We start from the raw sequence: 25,220 nt of genomic DNA, 5'->3' as shown, positions 1-25,220 counted from the left end.
GGGGCATAGCCACACAATAGTACCCCCGTTCAAAATTACGCCACAATGTAGCACAATCTTATTCATCTTATACGTAATGCCCCACCCGTAGTAGTAGCGTCCTTATACGTAATGCCCCACCCGTAGTAGTAGCGTCCTTATATGTAATGCCCCCCAGTAGTAGTAGCATCGTTATACAAAGTGCACCCCCAGTAGTAGTAGCGTCCTTATACGTAAGGCCCCCCCAGTAGTAGTAGTATTGTTATATGTAATGCCCCCCCAAGTAGTAGTATCGTCCTTATACGTAATGACCCCCCCAGTAGTAGTAGTATTGTTATATGTAATGCCCCCCCAAGTAGTAGTATCGTCCTTATACGTAATGACCCCCCCAGTAGTAGTAGTATTGTTATATGTAATGCCCCCCCAAGTAGTAGTATCGTCCTTATACGTAATGACCCCCCTAGTAGTAGCGTCATTACATGTAATGGCCCCCACATTAGTAGCGTTGTTACACGTAATGGCCCCCCCATTAGTAGCGACGTTACACGTAATACCCCCCCCTGTAGTAGTAGCGTCCTTAAAGCACACATAAACGCACACAGACACAATACACACACACACTGCCCTCTCACCCTTCACTTACCTAAGCCAGTCTCCCTCTGAGTCTGTACATTACAGCAGCATGGTCCGTGTAGCTCCGCCCCCTTCTGTCCCATTTAGCCACGCCCCTCCCGTCCCATGTAGCTCCGCCCCCTTCTGACCCATACACAGCGCTGTCCTGTCACACAAGTGAGGGGAGGGAGGAGGATTTTCATGCTACAAGCGCCGCTGCCAGTGCCTGTCATACAGGCACAGCAGCAGGGGGGACAGGACGGCGCAGCAGGGAAGCAGAGCTGGGGGAGCGCCTCTCCGTCTCAGCGCCTCCCTGCACTGCATCCCTTTGCTGAGCGGGTAGCGTCGGGCCTGCCTCCACGATATCACCCACTCTATCTGTTACATTAGCCATCTCGGGGCTTCCAGGCCGGCAGCCCAGGTGCTGTGTTGCAGAGTCGGGGCCTCTGGGGGTCTGGGCGCGGCTGTGGCGGGGAGGCACTTCTGTGACATCACCCGCAGAGGAGGCTCCGGGGCTCAGAGAGTATGCGGCTATGAAAGCCTTCCGCTGCGCTGCTTTCATACACATCTATGCCGGTGTCCGCAGCAGCTTTTGTTCCACCTGCGCCACGGCTATGTAGTGGGGATTGTTGATGCCGGAGTGGGCAGGCGGACTGGCAGCAGGACATAGGATGCTGCAGTAAAATCTACAGCGCAGAGACTTGCTGCAGATACAGTGGCATACCCTCCAGCTGCACCTTTTTGGCAGGTACAGGACCTTCTCTTTGTGGTCTGTACCGATTTTTGGCTCTCCAAATTTCCATTGAAAGTATAGGAAAAGGGGCGCGGCCACATCGCTGTACCCGTGGTCACGCCCCCTTTTTTAAAATTGTGGTGATTTTTGTGTGTAAATTGTAGGAGGGTATGATGCTGCAGATGCAGGGGGCCTATTTTGGGGTGTGGACCTGGAGCTGCAGCTCCTTCAGCCCCATTAGTAATCCTGCTCTGGGAACACACAGCAGCCAAAGGGCAGAGCCTCCCATTGGATGTAACCTGTGTGGGAGGACGTTTCTCACCCAATCAGCTCTGGACTGGGCGTGATAGACCTGCAGGTAACCCAATGAGAGCTCCTACCCACGCCCGGCGTGATACACACAGGCACAGAGTCACAGATCTGGGCTATTATATAGGAGATGACACCTGTATACTGTGTGTGACTGAGGTTGTATACGGAACAGAACAGAACTTGTATTGGAGAAAAGTTGCGGCTGCTACATTATAGCACTTCCTGTACAGATTCAGAGACTCAGTCGCAAACAGATATACATGTGTCATATCACATTACTCAGCGCAGTCTCCTGGTGCATCCTAGTCACATCACGTTTCGACTAAGATGCATTTTTGGCAAACAAGAACGCCCAACGCTAGACAATTTTCATGCAACCTGGCGGACCAGGAGGGCCTATTTTGTGTGACTGCAGCAAAGATGGATACATCTGTAAATAATAGTGATATATAAACTGATTTCTATACAGTTATACATACATACACCTATATAATAGTGATACATGAACCGCTGCCTATACAGTAATACACCTATATAATAGTGATACATGAACCGCTGCCTTTACATTTATACATACATACACCTACTGTGTATAATAGTGATACAGGTTGAGTCTCCCTTATCCAAAATGCTTGGGACCAGAAGTATTTTGGATATCGGATTTTTCCGTATTTTGGAATAATTGCATACCATAATGAGATATCATGGCGATGGGACCTAAATCTAAGCACAGAATGCATTATGTTTCATATACACCTTATACACACAGCCTGAAGGTAATTTAATACAATATTTTTAATAACTTTGAGTATTAAACAAAGTTTGTGTACATTGAGCCATCAAAAAACAAAGGTTTCACTATCTCACTCAAAAAAGTCCGTATTTCGGAATATTTGGATATGGGATACACAACCTGTACATGAACCGCTGCCTATACAGTAATACACCTATATAATAGTGATACATGAACCGCTGCCTATACAGTTATACATACATACACCTACTGTGTATAATAGTGATACATGAACCGCTGCTTATACAGTTATACATACACCTATATAATAGTGATACATGAACCGCTGCCTATACAGTTATACATACATACACCTACTGTGTATAATAGTGATACATGAACCGCTGCTTATACAGTTATACATACACCTATATATTAGTGATACATGAACCGCTGCCTATACAGTAATAATACACCTATATAATAGTGATACATGAACCGCTGCCTATACAGTTATACATACATACACCTACTGTGTATAATAGTGATACATGAACCGCTGCTTATACAGTTATACATACACCTATATATTAGTGATACATGAACCGCTGCCTATACAGTAATAATACACTTATATATTAGTGATACATGAACCACTGCCTATACAGTAATAATACACCTATATAATAGTGATACATGAACCGCTGCCTATACAGTTATACATACACCTATATAATAGTGATACATGAACCGCTGCCTATACAGTAATAATACACCTATATAATAGCTATACATGAACCGCTGCCTATACAGTTACACATACACCTATATAATAGTGATACATGAACCGCTGCCTATACAGTAATAATACACCTTAATAATAGTGATACATGAACCGCTGCCTATACAGTAATACATACACCTATATAATAGTGATACATGAACCGCTGCCTATACAGTAATAATACACCTATATAATAGTGATACATGAACCGCTGCCTATACAGTAATAATACACCTATATAATAGTGATACATGAACCGCTGCCTATACAGTAATAATACACCTATATAATAGTGATACATGAACCGCTGCCTATACAGTTACACATACACCTATATAATAGTGATACATGAACCGCTGCCTATACAGTAATAATACACCTATATAATAGTGATACCTGAACCGCTGCCTATACAGTTACACATACACCTATATAATAGTGATACATGAACCGCTGCCTATACAGTAATAATACACCTATATAATAGTGATACATGAACCGCTGCCTATACAGTAATAATACACCTATATAATAGTGATACATGAACCGCTGCCTATACAGTAATAATACACCTATATAATAGTGATACATGAACCGCTGCCTATACAGTAATAATACACCTATATAATAGTGATACATGAACTGCTGCCTATACAGTAATAATACACCTATATAATAGTGATACATGAACTGCTGCCTATACAGTAATAATACACCTATATAATAGTGATACATGAACCGCTGCCCATACAGTAATAATACACCTATATAATAGTGATACATGAACCGCTGCCTATACAGTAATAATACACCTATATAATAGTGATACATGAACTGCTGCCTATACAGTAATAATACACCTATATAATGATGATACCTGAACCGCTGCCTATACAGTAATAATACACCTATATAATAGTGATACATGAACCGCTGCCTATACAGTAATAATACACCTATATAATAGTGATACATGAACCGCTGCCTATACAGTAATAATACACCTATATAATAGTGATACATGAACCGCTGCCTATACAGTAATAATACACCTATATAATAGTGATACATGAACCGCTGCCTATACAGTAATAATACACCTATATAATAGTGATACATGAACTGCTGCCTATACAGTAATAATACACCTATATAATGATGATACCTGAACCGCTGCCTATACAATAATAATACACCTTAATAATAGTGATACATGAACCGCTGCCTATACAGTAATAATACACCTATATAATAGCTATACATGAACCGCTGCCTATACAGTAATAATACGCCTATATAATAGCTATGCATGAACCGCTGCCTATACAGTAATAATACGCCTATATAATAGCTATACGTGAACCGCTGCCTATATAGTTATACATACAGTAACTACACCTACTGTATAGAATAGTGATAAGAACCCATTTCAGCATTATGTACAGTAATTTGACTTTGGTCCTATGTAGGTCTCTGAACTTCACATCATTCTATCTAGGACAAGTAATGCTCCATCTGTTATCCGTATAGGTAATTATAAGTATTCTGTACAATTCTGCAGCAGCATAATGTCCGTACATCTCAGTGACGCTGTAACATTGCCTGCTCTGGTTTCTACAGCTTTACGTCCCATTCCCATGTTCTCATTACTCCGTGTCTCCTTTTCCTTCTTATTCAGTCATTTAGGACAGTTCAGGCAGCGCTCCCACTTCTGGCTGATATTTGTACATAACACCCACATACAAGTGCAAGCCACAGTACACTGCTCCCTGTTTATAATCTCCGCTATAAAGTATATTTACAGGATGCTGTTTTTGAATTGTTCGGGTATAAAACGTATGATAAGAGTCTTTTTTTTATTTTTATTTTATTTTAAATAGGTTTCGCCTGCCGATGAAAACGTGCTATATAAACACCAATATAAATCTCTAGCTCTGTTTTGTTTTCTCCCCCCAGTGTGTATAATGTTTTTGTCTCTACCAGAAGTTTATTTGCACCCACGGTCACTTCCGTTAGCTTAGCCGTGGTTGTCTGCCCCTTTGGGAGATGGGGGTTTGCAGATACTGCCCCCCAGACCTACATCCTCCCGGCTTACTTCCCCCCAGACCTACATCCTCCCGGCTTACTTCCCCCCAGACCTACATCCTCCCGGCTTACTTCCCCCCAGACCTACATCCTCCCGGCTTACTTCCCCCCAGACCTACATCCTCCCGGCTTACTTCCCCCCAGACCTACATCCTCCCGGCTTACTTCCCCCCAGACCTACATCCTCCCGGCTTACTGCCCCCCAGACCTATATCCTCCCGGCTTACTGCCCCCCAGACCTACATCCTCCCGGCTTACTGCCCCCCAGACCTACATCCTCCCGGCTTACTGCCCCCCAGACCTACATCCTCCCGGCTTACTTCCCCCCAGACCTACATCCTCCCGGCTTACTTCCCCCCAGACCTACATCCTCCCGGCTTACTTCCCCCCAGACCTACATCCTCCCGGCTTACTTCCCCCCAGACCTACATCCTCCCGGCTTACTTCCCCCCAGACCTATATCCTCCCGGCTTACTGCCCCCCAGACCTACATCCTCCCGGCTTACTTCCCCGCAGACCTACATCCTCCCGGCTTACTTCCCCCCAGACCTACATCCTCCCGGCTTACTTCCCCCCAGACCTACATCCTCCCGGCTTACTGCCCCCCAGACCTATATCCTCCCGGCTTACTGCCCCCCAGACCTACATCCTCCCGGCTTACTGCCCCCCAGACCTACATCCTCCCGGCTTACTGCCCCCCAGACCTACATCCTCCCGGCTTACTGCCCCCCAGACCTACATCCTCCCGGCTTACTTCCCCCCAGACCTACATCCTCCCGGCTTACTTCCCCCCAGACCTACATCCTCCCGGCTTACTTCCCCCCAGACCTACATCCTCCCGGCTTACTTCCCCCCAGACCTACATCCTCCCGGCTTACTTCCCCCCAGACCTACATCCTCCCGGCTTACTTCCCCCCAGACCTACATCCTCCCGGCTTACTTCCCCCCAGACCTACATCCTCCCGGCTTACTGCCCCCCAGACCTATATCCTCCCGGCTTACTGCCCCTCAGACCTACATCCTACCGGCTTATTGCACCCCAGACCTACATCCTCCTGGCTTACTGCCCCCCCGACCTACCTGTACATCCTCTCGGCTTACTGCCCCCCAGACCTACATCCTTCCGTCTTATTGCCCCCCAGACCTACATGCTTCCGTCTTATTGCCCCCCAGACCTACATCCTTCTGTCTTATTGCCCCCCAGACCTACATCCTCCCGTCTTACTTCCCCCAGACCTACAGCTTCTCATCTTACTACCCCCCAGACCTACATCCTTCCGGCTTACTGCCCCCCAGACCTACATCCTCCCATCTTACTGCCCCCCAGACCTGCATCCTCCCATCTTACTGCCCCCCAGACCTGCATCCTCCCATCTTACTGCCCCCCAGACCTGCATCCTCCTGGCTTACTGCCTCCCAGACCTACATCCTCCTGGCTTACTGCCTCCCAGACCTACATCCTCCTGGCTTACTGCCCCCCAGACCTACATCCTCCTGGCTTACTGCCCCCCCCCCAGGCCTACATCCTCCTGGCTTACTGCCCCCCAGACCTACATCCTCCCGGCTTACTGCCCCCCAGACCTACATCCTACCTGCTTACTGCCCCCCAGACCTACATCCTACCGGCTTATTGCACCCCAGACCTACATCCTCCTGGCTTACTGCCCCCCCGACCTACATCCTTCCGGTTTACTGCATCCCAGACCTACCTGTACATCCTCTCGGCTTACTGCCCCCCAGACCTACATCCTTCCGTCTTATTGCCCCCCAGACCTACATGCTTCCGTCTTATTGCCCCCCAGACCTACATCCTTCTGTCTTATTGCTCCCCAGACCTACATCCTCCCGTCTTACTTCCCCCAGACCTACAGCCTCTCATCTTACTACCCCCCAAGACCTACATCCTTCCGGCTTACTGCCCCCCAGACCTACATCCTCCCATCTTACTGCCCCCCAGACCTGCATCCTCCCATCTTACTGCCCCCCAGACCTGCATCCTCCCATCTTACTGCCCCCCAGACCTGCATCCTCCCATCTTACTGCCCCCCAGACCTACATCCTCCCGGCTAACTGCCTCCCAGACCTACATCCTCCTGGCTTACTGCCCCCCAGACCTACATCCTCCTGGCTTACTGCCCCCCCCCCAGGCCTACATCCTCCCGGCTTACTGCCCCCCAGACCTACATCCTCCCGGCTTACTGCCCCCCAGACCTACATCCTACCGGCTTACTGCCCCCCAGACCTACATCCTACCTGCTTACTGCCCCCCAGACCTACATCCTACCGGCTTATTGCACCCCAGACCTACATCCTCCTGGCTTACTGCCCCCCCGACCTACATCCTCCCGTCTTACTTCCCCCAGACCTACAGCCTCTCATCTTACTACCCCCCAAGACCTACATCCTTCCGGCTTACTGCCCCCCAGACCTACATCCTCCCATCTTACTGCCCCCCAGACCTGCATCCTCCCATCTTACTGCCCCCCAGAACTACATCCTCCTGGCTTACTGCCCCCCAGAACTACATCCTCCTGGCTTACTGCCCCCCAGACCTACATCCTCCTGGCTTACTGCCCCCCCCCCCCCCAGGCCTACATCCTCCCGGCTTACTGCCCCCCAGACCTACATCCTCCCGGCTTACTGCCCCCCAGACCTACATCCTCCCATCTTACTGCCCCCCAGACCTCCATCCTCTCGGCTTACTGCCCCCCAGACCTCCATCCTCTTGGCTTACTGCCCCCCAGACCTCCATCCTCTCATCTTACTACCCCCCAAGACCTACATCCTTCCGGCTTACTGCCCCCCAGACCTACATCCTCCCATCTTACTGCCCCCCAGACCTGCATCCTCCCATCTTACTGCCCCCCAGACCTACATCCTCCTGGCTTACTGCCCCCCAGACCTACATCCTCCTGGCTCACTGCCCCCCAGACCTACATCCTCCCGGCTTACTGCCCCCCAGACCTACATCCTCCCATCTTACTGCCCCCCAGACCTGCATCCTCCCATCTTACTGCCCCCCAGACCTCCGTCCTCTCGGCTTACTGCCCCCCAGACCTCCATCCTCTCGGCTTACTGCCCCCCAGACCTCCATCCTCTCGGCTTACTGCCCCACAGATCTACATCCTCCCGGCTTACTGCCCCCCAGACCTACATCCTCTCGGCTTACTGCCCCCCAGACCTACATCCTCCCGGCTTACTGCCCCCCAGACCTACATCCTCCCGGCTTACTGCCCCCCAGACCTACATCCTCCCGGCTTACTGCCCCCCAGACCTACATCCTCCCGGCTTACTGCCCCCCTGACCTACATCCTCCCGGCTTACTGCACCCCAGACCTACATCCTCCCGGCTTACTGCCCCCCAGACCTACATCCTCTCGGCTTACTGCCCCCCAGACCTACATCCTCTCGGCTTATTGCACCCCAGACCTACATCCTCTCTGCTTACTGCCCCCCAGACCTACATCCACCCGGCTTACTGCCCCCCAGACCAACATACTCCCGGCTTACTGCCCCCCAGACCGTACATCCTCCCGGGTTACTGCCCCCCAGACCTACATCCTCCTGGCTTACTGCCCCCCAGACCAACATACTCCCGGCTTACTGCCCCCCAGACCGTACATCCTCCCGGGTTACTGCCCCCCAGACCTACATCCTCCTGGCTTACTGCATCCCAGACCTACATCCTCTCGGTTTACTGCCCCCCAGACCTACATCCTCCCGGCTTACTGCCCCCCAGACCTACATCCTCCCGGCTTACTGCCCCCCAGATTTACATCCTCTCGGCTTACTGCCCCCTAGACCTACATCCTCCCGGCTTACTGCCCCCCAGACCAACATCCTCCCGGCTTACTGCCCCCCAGACCTACATCCTCCCGGCTTACTTCCCCCCAGACCTACATCCTCCCGGCTTACTTCCCCCCAGACCTACATCCTCCCGGCTTACTTCCCCCCAGACCTACATCCTCCCGGCTTACTTCCCCCCAGACCTACATCCTCCCGGCTTACTTCCCCCCAGACCTACATCCTCCCGGCTTACTGCCCCCCAGACCTATATCCTCCCGGCTTACTGCCCCCCAGACCTATATCCTCCCGGCTTACTGCCCCTCAGACCTACATCCTACCGGCTTATTGCACCCCAGACCTACATCCTCCTGGCTTACTGCCCCCCCCCGACCTACCTGTACATCCTCTCGGCTTACTGCCCCCCAGACCTACATGCTTCCGTCTTATTGCCCCCCAGACCTACATCCTTCTGTCTTATTGCCCCCCAGACCTACATCCTCCCGTCTTACTTCCCCCAGACCTACAGCTTCTCATCTTACTACCCCCCAGACCTACATCCTTCCGGCTTACTGCCCCCCAGACCTACATCCTCCCATCTTACTGCCCCCCAGACCTGCATCCTCCCATCTTACTGCCCCCCAGACCTGCATCCTCCCATCTTACTGCCCCCCAGACCTGCATCCTCCTGGCTTACTGCCTCCCAGACCTACATCCTCCTGGCTTACTGCCTCCCAGACCTACATCCTCCTGGCTTACTGCCCCCCCCAGGCCTACATCCTCCTGGCTTACTGCCCCCCAGACCTACATCCTTCCGGCTTACTGCCCCCCAGACCTACATCCTACCTGCTTACTGCCCCCCAGACCTACATCCTACCGGCTTATTGCACCCCAGACCTACATCCTCCTGGCTTACTGCCCCCCCGACCTACATCCTCCCGGTTTACTGCATCCCAGACCTACCTGTACATCCTCTCGGCTTACTGCCCCCCAGACCTACATCCTTCCGTCTTATTGCCCCCCAGACCTACATGCTTCCGTCTTATTGCCCCCCGGACCTACATCCTTCTGTCTCATTGCTCCCCAGACCTACATCCTCCCGTCTTACTTCCCCCAGACCTACAGCCTCTCATCTTACTACCCCCCAAGACCTACATCCTTCCGGCTTACTGCCCCCCAGACCTACATCCTCCCATCTTACTGCCCCCCAGACCTGCATCCTCCCATCTTACTGCCCCCCAGACCTGCATCCTCCCATCTTACTGCCCCCCAGACCTGCATCCTCCCATCTTACTGCCCCCCAGACCTGCATCCTCCCATCTTACTGCCCCCCAGACCTACATCCTCCCGGCTAACTGCCTCCCAGACCTACATCCTCCTGGCTTACTGCCCCCCAGACCTACATCCTCCTGGCTTACTGCCCCCCCCCCCCCCAGGCCTACATCCTCCCGGCTTACTGCCCCCCAGACCTACATCCTCCCGGCTTACTGCCCCCCAGACCTACATCCTACCGGCTTACTGCCCCCCAGACCTACATCCTCCCCTCTTACTGCCCCCCAGACCTACATCCTCCCATCTTACTGCCCCCCAGACCTCCATCCTCTCGGCTTACTGCCCCCCAGACCTCCATCCGCTCGGCTTACTGCCCCCCAGACCTCCATCCTCTCATCTTACTACCCCCCAAGACCTACATCCTTCCGGCTTACTGCCCCCCAGACCTCCATCCTCTCATCTTACTACCCCCCAAGACCTACATCCTTCCGGCTTACTGCCCCCCAGACCTACATCCTCCCATCTTACTGCCCCCCAGACCTGCATCCTCCCATCTTACTGCCCCCCAGACCTACATCCTCCTGGCTCACTGCCCCCCAGACCTACATCCTCCTGGCTTACTGCCCCCCCCCCCCCCAGGCCTACATCCTCCCGGCTTACTGCCCCCCAGACCTACATCCTCCCGGCTTACTGCCCCCCAGACCTACATCCTCCCATCTTACTGCCCCCCAGACCTGCATCCTCCCATCTTACTGCCCCCCAGACCTCCGTCCTCTCGGCTTACTGCCCCCCAGACCTCCATCCTCTAGGCTTACTGCCCCCCAGACCTCCATCCTCTCGGCTTACTGCCCCCCAGACCTCCATCCTCTCGGCTTACTGCCCCACAGATCTACATCCTTCCGGCTTACTGCCCCCCAGACCTCCATCCTCTCGGCTTACTGCCCCCCAGACCTACATCCTCTCGGCTTACTGCCCCCAGACCTACATCCTCCCGGCTTACTGCCCCCCAGACCTACATCCTCCCGGCTTACTGCCCCCCAGACCTACATCCTCCCGGCTTACTGCCCCCCAGACCTACATCCTCCCGGCTTACTGCCCCCCAGACCTACATCCTCTCGGCTTACTGCCCCCCAGACCTACATCCTCTCGGCTTATTGCACCCCAGACCTACATCCTCTCTGCTTACTGCCCCCCAGACCTACATCCTCCCGGCTTACTGCCCCCCAGACCAACATACTCCCGGCTTACTGCCCCCCAGACGTACATCCTCCCGGGTTACTGCCCCCCAGACCTACATCCTCCTGGCTTACTGCCCCCCAGACCTACATCCTCCTGGCTTACTGCCCCCCAGACCTACATCCTCCCTGCTTACTGCATCCCAGACCTACATCCTCCCGGCTTACTGCCCCCCAGACCTACATCCTCCCGGCTTACTGCCCCCCAGATTTACATCCTCTCGGCTTACTGCCCCCTAGATCTACATCCTCTCGGCTTACTGCCCCCTAGACCTACATCCTCCCGGCTTACTGCCCCCTAGACCTACATCCTCCCGGCTTACTGCCCCCCAGACCAACATCCTCCCGGCTAACTGCCCCCCAGACCAACATTCTCCCGGCTTACTGCCCTCTAGACCTACATCCTCTCGGCTTACTGCCCCCCAGACCTACATCCTCTCGACTTACTGCCCCCCAGACCTACATCCTCCCGACATACTGCCCTCCAGACCTACATCCTCCCGGCTTACTGCCCCCTAGACCTACATCCTCCCGGCTTACTGCCCCCCAGACCTACATACTCTCGGCTTACTGCCCCCCAGACCTACATCCTCCCGGCTTACTGCCCCCTAGACCTACATCCTCCCGGCTTACTGCCCCCTAGACCTACATCCTCCCGGCTTACTGCCCCCTAGACCTACATCCTCCCGGCTTACTGCCCCCAGACCTACATCCTCCCGGCTTACTGCCCCCCAGACCTACATCCTCCCGGCTTACTGCCCCCCAGACCTACGTCCTCCCGGCTTACTGCCCCCCAGACCTACATTCTCCCGGCTTACTGCACCCCAGACCTACATCCTCCCGGCTTACTGCCCCCAGACCTACATCCTCCCGGCTTACTGCCCCCCCGACCTACATCCTCCTGGCTTACTGCCCCCCAGACCTACATCCTCCCGGATTACTGCCCCCAGACCTACATCCTCACGGCTTACTGCCCCCCAGACCTACATCCTCTCGGCTTACTGCCCCCCAGAACTACATCCTCCCGGTTTACTGCCTTTCAGACCTACATCCTCCCGGCTTACTGCCCCCCAGACCTACATTCTCCCGGCTTACTGCCCCCCATACCTACATCCTCCCGGCTTACTGCCCCCCAGACCTACATCCTCCCGGCTTACTGCCCCCCAGACCTACATCCTCCCGGCTTACTGCCCCCCAGACCTACATCTTCCCGGCTTACTGCCCCTCAGACCTACATCCTCCCGGCTTACTGCATCCCAGACCTACATCCTCCCGGCTTACTGCCCCCCAGATTTACATCCTCTCGGCTTACTGCCCCCCAGACCTACATCCTCTCGGATTACTACATCCTCCCGGCTTACATCCCCCTACATCCAGACCTACATCCTCCCGGCTTACTGCCCCCTAGACCTACATCCTCCCGGCTTACTGCCCCCTAGACCTACATCCTCCCGGCTTACTGCCCCCTAGACCTACATCCTCCCGGCTTACTGCCCCCAGACCTACATCCTCCCGGCATACTGCCCCCCAGATTTACATCCTCTCGGCTTACTGCCCCCTAGACCTACATCCTCTCGGATTACTACATCCTCCCGGCTTACATCCCCCTACATCCAGACCTACATCCTCCCGGCTTACTGCCCCCTAGACCTACATCCTCCCGGCTTACTGCCCCCTAGACCTACATCCTCCCGGCTTACTGCCCCCTAGACCTACATCCTCCCGGCTTACTGCCCCCAGACCTACATCCTCCCGGCATACTGCCCCTCAGACCTACATCCTCCCGGCTTACTGCATCCCAGACCTACATCCTCCCGGCTTACTGCCCCCCAGATTTACATCCTCTCGGCTTACTGCCCCCCAGACCTACATCCTCCCGGATTACTACATCCTCCCGGCTTACATCCCCCTACATCCAGACCTACATCCTCCCGGCTTACTGCCCTCTAGACCTACATCCTCCCGGCTTACTGCCCCCTAGACCTACATCCTCCCGGCTTACTGCCCCCTAGACCTACATCCTCCCGGCTTACTGCCCCCTAGACCTACATCCTCCCGGCTTACTGCCCCCCAGACCTACATCCTCCCGGCTTACTGCCCCCCAGACCTACATCCTCCCGGCTTACTGCCCCCCAGACCTACGTCCTCCCGGCTTACTGCCCCCCAGACCTACATTCTCCCGGCTTACTGCACCCCAGACCTACATCCTCCCGGCTTACTGCCCCCAGACCTACATCCTCCCGGCTTACTGCCCCCCCGACCTACATCCTCCTGGCTTACTGCCCCCCAGACCTACATCCTCCCGGATTACTGCCCCCAGACCTACATCCTCCCGGCTTACTGCCCCCCAGACCTACATCCTCTCGGCTTACTGCCCCCCAGAACTACATCCTCCCGGTTTACTGCCTTTCAGACCTACATCCTCCCGGCTTACTGCCCCCCAGACCTACATTCTCCCGGCTTACGGCCCCCATACCTACATCCTCCCGGCTTACTGCCCCCCAGACCTACATCCTCCCGGCTTACTGCCCCCCAGACCTACATCCTCCCGGCTTACTGCCCCTCAGACCTACATCCTCCCGGCTTACTGCATCCCAGACCTACATCCTCCCGGCTTACTGCCCCCCAGATTTACATCCTCTCGGCTTACTGCCCCCTAGACCTACATCCTCTCGGCTTACTGCCCCCTAGACCTACATCCTCCCGGCTTACTGCCCCCCAGACCAACATCCTCCCGGCTAACTGCCCCCCAGACCAACATCCTCCCGGCTTACTGCCCTCTAGACCTACATCCTCTCGGCTTACTGCCCCCCAGACCTACATCCTCTCGACTTACTGCCCCCCAGACCTACATCCTCCCGACATACTGCCCTCCAGACCTACATCCTCCCGGCTTACCGCCCCCTAGACCTACATCCTCCCGGCTTACTGCCCCCTAGACCTACATCCTCCTGGCTTACTGCCCCCCAGACCTACATACTCTCGGCTTACTGCCCCCCAGACCTACATCCTCCCTGCTTACTGCCCCCTAGACCTACATCCTCTTGGCTTACTGCCCCCTAGACCTACATCCTCCCGGCTTACTGCCCCCTAGACCTACATCCTCCTGGCTTACTGCCCCCTAGACCTACATCCTCCTGGCTTACTGCCCCCTAGACCTACATCCTCCCGGCTTACTGCCCCCAGACCTACATCCTCCCGGCTTACTGCCACCTAGACCTACATCCTCCCGGCTCACTGCCCCCCAGACCTACATCCTCCCGGCTTACTGCCCCCCAGACCTACATTCTCCCGGCTTACTGCACCCCAGACCTACATCCTCCCGGCTTACTGCCCCCCAGACCTACATCCTCCCAGCTTACTGCCCCCCAGACCTACATCCTCCTGGCTTACTGCCCCCCAGACCTACATCCTCCCGGCTTACTGCCCCCAGACATACATCCTCCCGGCTTACTGCCTCCCAGACCTACATCCTCCCGGCTTACTGCCCCCCAGACCTCCATCCTCTCAGCTTACGAATTTACAGGGCTTGCTCACATATTGCGAGTTGTCTTATAGTCTGTAAGTAACATTTGAGCCTTATATTTAGCCCCTGCCTACGCTTGCTTCTGGCCCGAGGCTCCGGTAGCCAGCCCTGTTTCCCTGTGTAATTGCTCTTACACCAGTGGTTTCCAAACTTTTTTTAATCACGGCGCCTTAGAATATCAGAATTTTTTTCACGGCACCCCTAGGCCAAAAATTTCTTATTGAGAAATTTAGAAAGAAATATTACATTAAGTAGATCGCGTTTATATGTCATCCGTAGGGTCAGTTGTGCGGTGAGGGACAATATTTGCTTCTGTTTGGCCACAAATTTTATGACTTGCAGCCACCAGCTCTGGTTTTGCCTATTATATTGACCATGAATAATTTGAATTGGTCCTGGACCACCAACCCAGGGCACCCCTGCAAGTGTCCCGAGGCACCCCAGGGAGCCACGGCACACAGTTTGGGAACCTCTGTCTTAGAGGTACCATCTGCCCGATCGTAGGTTTATGGTTAGGCTGCGGCACGTGTTGGTGAATGAATCATTTATCTCTTTGTTGGATAGGTGTTTATGGTTCGGTTACAGCGATTCGGACAGAAACTATTGACTGATGGGTTCGTAAGGTTTGCGCCCTCGTGGATGCTTGGCGTTCTGTATCTACCTAGTATCCCCAGAAGGGCGCACGTGTTTTGGAGAGACTAAGGTTTTGACACCTCTCTAAAACGAATGAAATCACTAGTATAGTTCAATCATCTTACTAATGTGAATAATTAAACATTCTCTGTAAAGCGCTGCCAAATATGTTGGCACTGTATAAAGGTTAACAAATAATAAATATTGCTTACCGTAGTAGGAACGTGCCGTGAATTGCAGATAGGCTGGTGCGTCGTCTCATTAAGAGATCTGCAGCGTGCTAGCCAAGCAGCTACACGTGACCATGTACCTAATAGCCAGCCTGTGGCTCTCCAGCTGCTGTGCAACTACAAGTCCCAGCATGCTTTAGCATCTAAACGGTGGAAGGGTATTCTGAGACTTGCAGCTTCCCAAAAGCGCCACAGGTTGGCCAGGCCTGCATTAGTAGATGCTAGTAGGGGCTTGAACGTAGGATAATGGGAGTTTTGTTTGGATTCCATTCTGTAGGTTGCCTATGTATTTGATGAGTTTACAGATACAGGTTGAGTATCCCTTATCCAAAATGCTTGGGACCAGAGGTATTTTGGATATGGGATTTTTCTGTATTTTGGAATAATTGCATACCATAATGAGATATCATGGTGATGGGACCTAAATCTAAGCACAGAATGCATTTATGTTGCATATACACCTTATACACACAGCCTGAAGGTCATTTTAGCCAATATTTTTTATAACTTTGTGCATTAAACAAAGTGTGTCTACATTCACACAATTCATTTATGTTTCATATACACCTTATACACACAGCCTGAAGGTAATTTAATACAATATTTCTCTATCGTCCTAAGTGGATGCTGGGGTTCCTGAAAGGACCATGGGGAATAGCGGCTCCGCAGGAGACAGGGCACAAAAGTAAAGCTTTTACAGGTCAGGTGGTGTGTACTGGCTCCTCCCCCCATGACCCCCCTCCAGACTCCAGTTAGATTTTTGTGCCCGGCCGAGAAGGGTGCAATTCTAGGTGGCTCTCATAAAGAGCTGCTTAGAGAGTTTAGCTTAGGTTTTTTATTTTACAGTGATTCCTGCTGGCAACAGGATCACTGCAACGAGGGACAGAGGGGAGAAGAAGTGAACTCACCTGCGTGCAGGATGGATTGGCTTCTTGGCTACTGGACATGAAGCTCCAGAGGGACGATCACAGGTACAGCCTGGATGGTCACCGGAGCCACGCCGCCGGCCCCCTCACAGATGCTGAAGCAAGAAGAGGTCCAGAATCGGCGGCTGAAGACTCCTGCAGTCTTCTTAAGGTAGCGCACAGCACTGCAGCTGTGCGCCATTTTCCTCTCAGCACACTTCACACGGCAGTCACTGAGGGTGCAGGGCGCTGGGGGGGGGGCGCCCTGGGAGGCAAATGAAAACCTTTAAAAAGGCTAAAAATACCTCACATATAGCCCCAGAGGCTATATGGAGATATTTACCCCTGCCTAAATGTACTAAATAGCGGGAGACGAGCCCGCCGGAAAAGGGGCGGGGCCTATCTCCTCAGCACACGGCGCCATTTTCTGTCACAGCTCCGCTGGTCAGGAAGGCTCCCAGGTCTCTCCCCTGCACTGCACTACAGAAACAGGGTATAACAGAGAGGGGGGGCAAAATAAATGGCTATATATTAATATAAAAGCAGCTATAAGGGAGCACTTAATCATAAGGCTATCCCTGTCATATATAGCGCTTTTTGGTGTGTGCTGGCAGACTCTCCCTCTGTCTCCCCAAAGGGCTAGTGGGTCCTGTCTTCGTATAGAGCATTCCCTGTGTGTCTGCTGTGTGTCGGTACGTGTGTGTCGACATGTATGAGGACGTTATTGGTGTGGAGGCGGAGCAATTGCCAAATATGAGGATGTCACCTCCTAGGGGGTCGACACCAGAATGGATGCCTTTATTTGTGGAATTACGGGATAGCGTCAACTCGCTTAAGCAGTCGTTTGCCGACATGAGGCGGCCGGACACTCAATTAGTGCCTGTCCAGGCGCCTCAAACACCGTCAGGGGCTGTAAAACGCCCCTTGCCTCAGTCGGTCGACACAGACCCAGACACAGGCACTGATTCCGGTGGTGAAGGTGACGAATCAACCGTATTTTCCAGTAGGGCCACACGTTATATGATTTTGGCAATAAAGGAGATGTTACATTTAGCTGATACTACAGGTACCACTAAACAGGGTATTATGTGGGGTGTGAAAAAACTACCAGTAGTTTTTACCGAATCAGAAGAATTAAATGACGTGTGTGATGAAGCGTGGGGTGCCCCGATAAAAAACTGCTAATTTCAAAGAAGTTATTGGCTTTATACCCTTTCCCGCCAGAGGTTAGGGAGCGCTGGGAAACACCTCCTAGGGTGGACAAAGCGCTAACACGCTTATCAAAACAAGTGGCGTTACCCTCTCCTGAGACGGCCGCACTTAAAGATCCATCAGATAGGAGGATGGAAAATATCCAAAAAGGTATATACACACATGCAGGTGTTATACTACGACCAGCTATTGCGACTGCCTGGATGTGCAGTGCTGGGGTAGTTTGGTCAGAGTCCCTGATCGAAAATATTGATACCCTGGACAGGGACAATATTTTACTGTCGTTAGAACAAATAAAGGATGCATTTCTTTATATGCGTGATGCACAGAGAGATATCTGCACACTGGCATCACGGGTAAGTGCTATGTCCATTTCGGCCAGAAGAGCTTTATGGACACGACAGTGGACAGGCGATGCGTAGAGGAGTTATTTGGGGTCGGTCTATCGGATTTGGTGGCCACGGCTACGGCCGGGAAATCCACCTTTCTACCTCAAGTCACTCTCCAACAGAAAAAGGCACCGACCTTTCAACCGCAGCCCTTTCGTTCCTTTAAAAATAAGAGAGCAAAGGGCTATTCATATCTGCCACGAGGCAGAGGACGAGGGAAGAGACAGCAACAGGCAGCTCCTTCCCAGGAACAGAAGCCCTCCCCGGCTTCTACAAAAGCCTCAGCATGACGCTGGGGCTTCGCAAGCGGACTCGGGGGCGGTAGGCGGTCGTCTCAAGAATTACAGCGCGCAGTGGGCTCACTCGCAGGTAAATCCCTGGATCCTGCAGATAATATCTCAGGGGTACAGGTTGAAATTAGAGACAGAGCCACCTCGCCGTTTCCTGAAGTCTGCTTTACCAACGTCCCCCTCAGAAAGGGAGACGGTTTTGGAAGCCATTCACAAGCTGTATTCTCAGCAGGTGATAGTCAAGGTACCTCTTCTACAACAAGGGAAGGGGTATTATTCCACTCTTTTTGTGGTACCGAAGCCGGATGGCTCGGTAAGGCCTATTCTAAATCTGAAGTCCTTGAACCTGTACATAAAGAAGTTCAAGTTCAAGATGGAGTCACTCAGAGCAGTGATAGCGAACCTGGAAGAAGGGGACTTTATGGTATCCTTGGACATCAAGGATGCGTATCTCCACGTTCCAATTACCCCTCACACCAGGGGTACCTCAGGTTCGTTGTACAAAACTGTCACTATCAGTTTCAGACGCTGCCGTTTGGTTTGTCCACGGCACCTCGGGTCTTTACAAAGGTAATGGCCGAGATAATATTTCTTCTTCGAAGAAAAGGCGTATTAATTATCCCATACTTGGACGATCTCCTAATAAGGGCAAGGTCCAGAGAACAGCTAGAGATGGGTTTAGCACTATCTCAAGAGGTGCTAAAGCAGCACGGATGGATTCTGAATATTCCAAAATCCCAATTAATGCCGACAACTCGTCTGCTGTTCCTGGGGATGATTCTGGACACAGTTCAGAAAAAGGTTTTTCTTCCCGAAGAAAAAGCCAAGGAGTTATCTGACCTGGTCAGGAACCTCCTAAAACCAGGAAAGGTGTCTGTACATCAATGCACAAGAGTCCTGGGAAAAAATGGTAGCTTCTTACGAAGCAATCCCTTTCGGCAGATTCCATGCAAAGGGATCTGCTGGACAAATGGTCAGGGTCGCATCTTCAGATGCACCTGCGGATAACCCTGTCGCCGAGGACAAGGGTATCCCTTCTGTGGTGGTTGCAGGAGGCTCATCTATTGGAGGGCCGCAGATTCGGCATGCAGGATTGGATCCTGGTGACCACGGATGCCAGCCTGAGAGGCTGGGGAGCAGTCACACAAGGAAAAAAAAAAAAAAAAATTTCCAGGGAGTGTGGTCGAGCCTGAAAAAGTCTCTTCACATAAGCATTCTGGAACTAAGAGCAATCTACAATGCTCTAAGCCAGGCGGAACCTCTGCTTCAAGGAAGACCGGTGTTGATCCAGTCGGACAACATCACGGCAGTCGCCCATGTAAACAGACAGGGCGGCACAAGAAGCAGGAGGGCGATGGCAGAAGCTGCCAGGATCCTTCGCTGGGCGGAGAATCACGTGATAGCACTGTCAGCAGTATTCATCCCGGGCGTGGACAACTGGGAAGCAGACTTCCTCAGCAGACACGACCTTCACCCGGGAGAGTGGGGACTTCATCCAGAAGTTTTCCACATGCTATTAAACCGTTGGGTAAAACCAATGGTGGACATGATGGCGTCTCGCCTCAACAAAACACTGGACAGGTATTGCGCCAGGTCAAGAGATCCGCAGGCAATAGCTGTGGACGCACTGGTAACACCTTGGGTGTACCAGTCGGTATATGTGTTTCCTCCTCTGCCTCTCATACCAAAGGTATTGAGGATTATACGGCAAAGAGGAGTAAGACTAGTGGCTCCGGATTGGCCAAGAAGGACTTGGTACCCGGAACTTCAAGAGATGGTCACGGACGATCCGTGGCCTCTACTTCTGAGAAGGGACCTGCTTCAGCAGGGTCCTTGTCTTTTTCAAGACTTACCGCGGCTGCGTTTGACGGCATGGCGTTTGAATGCCAGATCCTAAAAGGAAAAGGCATTCCAGAAGAAGTCATTCCTACCTTGATAAAGGCAAGGTAGGAAGTCACCGCGAAGCATTATCGCCGTATTGGGCGAAAATATGTTGCGTGGTGCGAGCAGCGGAGTGCTCCGATGGAGGAATTTCAACTGGGTCGTTTTCCTACATTTCCTGCAATCAGGATTGTCTATGGGTCTCAAATTGGGATCTATTAAGGTTCAAATTTCGGCCCTATCAATATTCTTCCAAAAAGAATTGGCCTCGGTCCCTGAGGTCCAGATTTTTATCAAAGGAGTACTGCATATACAGCCTCCTGTGGTGCCTAAGGTGGCACCGTGGGATCTAAATGTAGTTTTAGATTTCCTCAAATCCAATTGGTTTGAACCACTAAAGAATGTGGATTTGAAATATCTCACATGGAAAGTGACTATGTTACTGGCCCTGGCTTCGGCCGGGAGAGTATCTGAACTGGCGGCTTTGTTTTATAAAAGCACTTATTTAATTTTCCATTCGACATAGGGCAGAGCTGCGGACGCGTCCGCATTTTCTCCCTAAGGTGGTATCAGCGTTTCACCTGAACCAGCCTATTGTAGTGCCTGCGGCTACAGACGACTTGAAGGACTCCAAGTTGTTGGACGTTGTCAGAGCCTTAAAAATATACATTTAAAGGACGGCTGGAGTCAGAAAATCTGACTCGCTGTTTATACTGTATGCACCCAACAAGTTGGGTGCACCTGCTTCTAAGCAGTCGATTGCTCGTTGGATTTGTAACAAAATTCAACTTGTACATTCTGTGGCAGGCCTGCCACAGCCTAAATCTGTTAAGGCCCATTCCGCAAGGAAGGTGGGCTCATCTTGGGCGGCTGCCCGAGGGGTCTCGGCATTACAACTCTGCCGAGCAGCTACGTGGTCAGGGGAGAACACGTTTGAAAATTTTTGCAAATTTGATACCCTGGCAAAGGAGGACCTGGAGTTCTCTCATTCGGTGCTGCAGAGTCATCCGCACTCTCCCGCCCGTTTGGGAGCTTTGGTATAATCCCCATGGTCCTTTCAGGAACCCCAGCATCCACTTAGGACAATAGAGAAAATAAGAATTTACTTACCGATAATTCTATTTCTCGGAGTCCGTAGTGGATGCTGGGCGCCCATCCCAAGTGCGGATTATCTGCAATACTTGTACATAGTTATTGTTAACTAATTCGGGTTATTGTTTAGGAAGCCATCTTTCAGAGGCTCCTCTGTTATCATACTGTTAACTGGGTTTAGATCACAAGTTGTACGGTGTGATTGGTGTGGCTGGTATGAGTCTTACCCGGGATTCAAAATCCTCCCTTATTGTGTACGCTCGTCCGGGCACAGTACCTAACTGGAGTCTGGAGGGGGGTCATGGGGGGAGGAGCCAGTACACACCACCTGACCTGTAAAAGCTTTACTTTTGTGCCCTGTCTCCTGCGGAGCCGCTATTCCCCATGGTCCTTTCAGGAACCCCAGCATCCACTACGGACTCCGAGAAATAGAATTATCGGTAAGTAAATTCTTATTTTTTAATAACTTTGTGTATTAAACAAAGTTTGTATACATTGAGCCATCAAAAAACAAAGGTTTCACTATCTGTCTCTCTCAAAAAAGTCTGTATTTCGGAATATTCCGTATTTTGGAATATTTGGATATGGGATACTCAACCTGTACTGTATGTCCTCATACCTCCAGCCTCAATACGCCATGCAGCACAAGATGCCTCATACCCCCAGCCTCAAAACACCATGCAGCGAGAGATGCCTCATACCTCCAGCCTCACCATGCAGCGTGAGATGCCTCATACCTCCAGCCTCAATATGCCATGCAGCACAAGATGCCTCATACCTCCAGCCTCAATATGCCATGCAGCACAAGATGCCTCTTACCTCCAGCCTCAATACACCATGCAGCGAGAGATGCCTCATACCTCCAGCCTCACCATGCAGCGTGAGATGCCTCATACCTCCAGCCTCAATATGCCATGCAGCACAAGATGCCTCATAACTCCAGCCTCAATATGCCATGCAGCACAAGATGCCTCATACCTCCAGCCTCAATACACCATGCAGCGAGAGATGCCTCATACCTCCAGCCTCAATATGCCATGCAGCGTGAGATGCCTCATACCTCCATCCTCAATACACCATGCAGCGAGGGATGCCTCATACATCCAGCCGCAATGCACCATGCAGCATGAGATGCCTCATACATCCAGCCTCAATACACCATGCAGCGAGAGATGCCTCATACATCCAGCCTCAATACACCATGCAGCGAGAGATGCCTCATACCTCCAGCCTCAATACGCCATGCAGCATGAGATGCCTCATACATCCAGCCTCAATACACCATGCAGCGAGAGATGCCTCATACATCCATCCTCAATACACCATGCAGCGAGAAATGCCTCATACATCCAGCCTCAATACACCATGCAGCCTGAGATGCCTCATACCTCCAGCCTCAATACACCATGCAGCATGAGATGCCTCATACCTCCAGCCACAATACACCATGCAGCGTGAGATGCCTCATACATCCAGCCTCAATACATCATGCAGGGTGAGATGCCTCGTACATCCAGCCTCAGTACACCATGCTGCGAGTGATGCCTCATACTTCCATCCTCAATACGCCATGCAGCGTGAGATGCCTCATAAATCCAGTCTTAATACACCATGCAGCGAGATATGCCTCATACATCCAGCCTCAATACACCATGCAGCACGAGATGCCTCATACATCCAGCCTCAATACACCATGCAGCACGAGATGCCTCATACATCCAGCCTCAATACACCATGCAGCGAGAGATGTCTCATACCTCCAGCCTCAATACGCCATGCAGCACAAGATGCCTCATACCTCCAGCCTCAATACGCCATGCAGCACAAGATGCCTCATACCTCCATCCTCAATACACCATGCAGCGAGAGATGCCTCATACATCCAGACTCAATACACTATGCAGTGTGAGATGCCTCATACATCCAGCCTCAATACACCATGCAGCGAGAGATGCCTCATACATCCAGCGTCAAAATGTCATGCAGCGTGAGATGCCTCATATATCCAGACTCAATACACTATGCAGTGTGAGATGCCTCATACATCCAGCCTCAATACACCATGCAGCGAGAGATGCCTCATACATCCAGCGTCAATATGTCATGCAGCGTGAGATGCCTCATACATCCAGCTTCAATACACCATGCAGCGAGAGATGCCTCATACATCCAGCCTCAATACGTCATGCAGCGTGAGATGCCTCATATATCCAGACTCAATACACTATGCAGTGTGAGATGTCTCATACATCCAGCATTAATATGTCATGCAGCGTGAGATGCCTCATACATCCAGCCTCAATACGCCATGCAGCATAAAAAATATAATTTATTACCGGTTATTTATATAGTGTGCACATATTTTCCAGCGCTTTGCAGAGAATATTTGACTTCTCACATCTTATTCGCAACGCAATACAGCTAGATTGCACAAGGAGACTGCGCTGAGTAATGTTAGATGACACCTGTATACTGTGTCTGGCTGAATCTGTATACGGACAGCGCTGAGTAATGTAAGATGATGCCTGTATACTGTGTGTGCGTCTGTATATGCAGCAGAACAGAGCTTGTATTGAAAAGAGGCTGCTGCTGCTGCTACATTGTAGCACTTTGTGTATAGCTTCAGAGACTCAGTCGCACACAGATATACAAGTGTCATTAATCAGCGCAGTCTTCTCGTGCGTCCTAGCTGAATTGCATTGTGACTAAGACACATTTTCATCAAGGAAAGACGACTGGCGCTAGAAGATTCTCACGTGACCTGTCGTGACTGTAGGAAAGATGAATGAGGACACACGTGTATTTATACCCATGATATGCATACATATACTACAGGTTGAGTATCCCATATCCAAATATTCCGAAATACGGAATATTCCGAAATACGGACTTTTTTGAGTGAGAGTGAGATAGTGAAATCTTTGTTTTCTGTGGCTCAATGTACACAAACTTTGTTTAATACACAAAGTTATTAAAAATATTGTATTAAATGACCTTCAGGCTGTGTGTATAAGGTGTATATGAAACATAAATGAATTGTGTGAATGTAGACACACTTTGTTTAATGCACAAAGTTATTAAAAATATTGGGTAAAATGACCTTCAGGCTGTGTGTATAAGGTGTATATGAAACATAAATGCATTCTGTGCTTAGACTTAGGTCCCATCTCCATGATATCTCATTGTGGTATGCAATTATTCCAAAATACGGAAAAATCCCATATCCAAAATACCTCTGGTCCCAAGCATTTTGGATAAGGGATACTCAACCTGTAGTAGTAAACCGCTAAGAGTTTGTATATTACCATGAAAAGAAATACCATGGCCCAAATGTAGTAGGCTCCAATCTGGTGGTCCTGGTGCGGTACCTGCCATATAGCTGCTAGGTTTATATTGACATCCACTTATGGCAAAAAACCTGGTTTTACCATAGAACGAATTGTCACTTCAAAGCCAGTGGCTGTCTCGCCAGAATCACGCCAGGACCAGCGAATCGGAGGCCATTACATCTGGGCCTTTGTGCTTATACAGGTT

The 25,220-nt window shown here is 51.4% G+C and overlaps 1 protein-coding gene across 1 annotated transcript in view; it reads left to right on the top strand.

Annotated features, from left to right (window-relative positions):
• Positions 1-25,220, top strand: part of TSNARE1 (t-SNARE domain containing 1) — a 230,143-nt gene that overhangs the window by 187,506 nt on the left and 17,417 nt on the right. The window lies entirely within an intron of this gene.

Source organism: Pseudophryne corroboree, chromosome 5, assembly GCF_028390025.1.
Source record: "Pseudophryne corroboree isolate aPseCor3 chromosome 5, aPseCor3.hap2, whole genome shotgun sequence".
Classification (NCBI taxonomy): Eukaryota; Metazoa; Chordata; class Amphibia; order Anura; family Myobatrachidae; genus Pseudophryne; species Pseudophryne corroboree.
Note: the sequence above shows the minus strand (reverse complement) of the source record. Positions and strands in the feature narration are given on the sequence as shown.